The following is a 3359-nucleotide window of genomic DNA, read 5'->3' as shown; positions in this document are numbered from 1 at the left end:
GAGAGAAAAATATATATAAAACCAGTATTCTTATGACTCCGGTTCGTGTAATTTTCGGTGTAATTTTCGGTGTAATTTTCTGGATAATGCGAAATAAAATATCGCGCAAAATTGAAACGATGTAATCAACGATTTCGTTGGATTGAAATTCGCTCCGCTTTCTCCGAAAAGAAAGAGATCCGAGATGACAATCGATCGGCGAGGATCTCGACCAAGCCCGTCCGGTTGGTTCCGCTCGGAGACGAGTCGAAAGGAGTAGCGGTCGGATTCGATCCGTAGTAGGGGAGGGGGATCCCTCCCGCGTGAACGAAACCGTAACGAGCTGGCCCGGTCCTAGGACAACCGGCTCGTCATCGCGAGGAACCGGCTCGATGGTGGGGCGATCGGTACAGTTACTGAGGCGAATTAGCGAATAGCCCAAGAAACGGACGAAACGGGAGTCAATCTGACGAACAATTTGACGGAGTTCCTTCCAATTCTCTCCAGAAGGAAGAGGGATAAGAGAAGGAAAGATGGAAGAATGTTGACGCACTATCGAGACGATTATTATTAAAAAAAAAAGAAAAAAGTAAAATAAAAAAATAAAGAAAAAGCAATTATTATCCGTGTAATTAAATTGCAAAGACGCAACGATGACACGCGATTAATCGTGCATAATCGATGAATATGCACGACGAGACACGTAAATGCATTTCGTCGATCGAACGAAATCGAAATCAGGGGGGTGAAGAATTTTGAATCTCCGTGCTTTTCATCCGGGAAACCGAGTGAAGAAGATCGCCTTATCGCTGGATCGTAAAGAAGGGGAGGAGGGGGAAGGGGAGGAGAAAAACGAGGAACTAATGATCCACGAAGAGCGATCTCGGTGGGACGTCGGTACAGTTACAAAGGTGAATTAGCTGGCCGAGAGAGGTTACACCGCGATTAACGACAGAGAGGAGATAGCGAGAACGTTACACCCGGCTCCTCTCAACTTCTTTCTCTCTTTCTCCTCTCTCCTCGTGTACACGAGCTCGCGTCTCGGTGGGAGGATTCCGGTGTGTCCACCTGGTAGGAGTGGTGCACCGATGCACACGCTACGTCTACCTAGAGTACCGTCTCCGTCTCACTCGCGATAATCCCTTCGAGCGGCACGGATCCGAGGAGAGAGGGGAACAGAGAGAGAGAGAGAGAGAGAGAGCGTGTTGGCGAGGAAGCCGCCAGCAGTAGAGGAAACCGGCGGTGGAGATCGAGGAGCGTTAGAAGAAGGAGAGGCGGTGCGGCAAAAGGAAGGAACGATCGACGACGGAGAGAAAGAGGGAGAGAAAGAGAGGGAGATCGGGAGAGCGAGAAAAGAAGGGGGTGGGAGAGGGCAGGTCGCGTGCCGGCGTGGTGCTGCTGCTGCTGCTGCTGCTGCTACTCTCCTTGGCTGAAAGAGAGGAGAGCACTTACCTTCCCGACGTCTCTCACGGTTAAACACGCAGGGGGAGCTCCTTGCCACGCTATCCTTTNCCATCCTCGCCGATATCAGGATAACATAAGGACGAGCGACAGCATCGTACGCGAAGATCGATAATACGAGATCGTTTGAAACGGGTGACAACAACGGGCGACGATCTCTCTCTCTCTCTTTCTCTCTCTCTCTCTCTGTCTCTCTCTCTAGTCAACGAAGAAGGATAATTGTGGGATATCGTTTGATTCGATCGATGATCACCGAGCTGGCAACCGCGGTATCGTTGGACGATCGGTGACCGGTTGAAAGGATTTGGAAAGAATCCGCGCCGAAAAACGTGGGCCGCGTGACGCGCGGCGAAAGAGAGCGAGGGAAGGTGTCTGTCGGTCGAACACGTGGTCGCCGCCGCCACGAGGCACGGCCTCTTGCAACAGGGAATCGTTTCCGATTCGTCGTCGCGGAGGCTCGCGAGCATCGTGTTTTCAAGATGTTCGATCGGACGTTACGATCTGGATACTTGTAGATATCTCATCGGTTGAAGAATCAAGAAGAGGAAGAAGAAGAAGAAGAAGAAGAAGAAGAAGTGCTCTGAGAGTGTGCCGGGGATTAGTGTGCCGTTGTTGAAAAACCAGGTGTGCCTTCTCTCTTTCTATATATATATATACATATATATATACCGTTTCCCCTCTTCGTTTTCTTCCATCTTCTTCTTCTTCTGTTCCTCCCTTCGATCGACCGACTATCTTCTCTTTTCTCTCCCGTGGGTGAACGCGTCGAACTGTTTACATGCATCGTGGAACGCGGAAAAGAGTTTGACGAAAAAAAAAAAAAAAAAAAAAGAAAAAGGAAGGAAAGAAAAGAAAAAGGAAAGGATAAGGAGAAAGGGAAAAAAGAAGAATCGGGGACAGGTGGAAAAGTGAGAAATTGGAGTTGAACCGGAAGTGCAGTCAGCTACCCTATCGGCTTCAAGGTCATGGAATGACGCATAAGGTAAATCTATTTGTCTTCCTTCGACTTCGTTCTTCGGGTTCCGTTGCAAAGGGTTCGAGGGTTCACCTGCCGCCTTTTGAATATTTATGAAGCCCGCCCTTTGAATCGAAGAGAGCAGAGATTGAAATTGATCGAGATATCTCTACCTTCGTTCTCTCATACGGTCGATCAAACTTCGATCCGTACTCCTGTGATCTTTCATTCGTTTTTTTTTTTTGGAGGGAATTATTTTAACGTTTGAATTCGGATCGTTTCGAGATAAGTAGCACTTAAGGACGTAGAGCAGTCGACGAAATCTTGGTTCGTACTCCTGAGATTTTCCTGGCAATCGTTTCAAAGGAACGAGTATCCTTTGATCTAGATATTTTTAATCTTAATAGGAAATCGAATTTAACGAATGTCCTTTGGTCGAAGACAGACTCGATTTCGATACGAAATCTTTTTAATTCGTCAGTTTCGTTCTTCTACGAAACGAGATCCTCTCAACTTTGATACAAAATTTTATTCGTGAAAATGAAAATATCTCGACGATACATTTAAATCTTAAATGCAAATATAATACAAAATCTAAAGATGAACGGGTACCAACACTTTCCAAATTATTCAAAATCCCTATTTGACAACAGTTGACAACGAATCATGACGTCGAAGAGTCGAATTAAAATTTCAGTTCAATACCCTCGCGACATTCTTCACGTTCCTTCTTTATCCTCTCCTACGACGATACATCTTTCCAAGTTCGAATGCGAAATCCTGGTTAACGACCGGGGCCTGCCACGACGAATTAAATCAAATCCCTCTCACAAAGTGTAGAATTTATGCCCGAGAGGAATTACGAACGGAAGAAATCGGTCCATCTCTCACCGGGATGGGCGGATAAAAAAGAGAGGGAGGAGGAGGAGTAACGAATGGATCCATAGATCGTTTTCCGTAACGC

General features: G+C 46.7%; 1 protein-coding gene across 1 annotated transcript in view; it reads left to right on the top strand.

The window, feature by feature from the left end:
• Nucleotides 1-1711: 1711 nt before the first annotated feature.
• Nucleotides 1712-3359, top strand: part of LOC102671211 (transcription factor hamlet-like) — a 19217-nt gene continuing 17569 nt past the window's right edge. Inside the window, exon 1 of the mRNA XM_006616300.2 lies at nucleotides 1712-2422. The gene's annotated coding sequence lies outside the window, so the exon portion shown is untranslated. The remainder of the gene's footprint in view (nucleotides 2423-3359) is intronic.

Source organism: Apis dorsata, unplaced genomic scaffold (assembly GCF_000469605.1).
Source record: "Apis dorsata unplaced genomic scaffold, Apis dorsata 1.3 scaffold_256, whole genome shotgun sequence".
Classification (NCBI taxonomy): domain Eukaryota; kingdom Metazoa; phylum Arthropoda; class Insecta; order Hymenoptera; family Apidae; genus Apis; species Apis dorsata.
The sequence above is the reverse complement of the archived record's forward strand: the minus strand, read 5'-3'. Positions and strand labels throughout refer to the sequence as shown.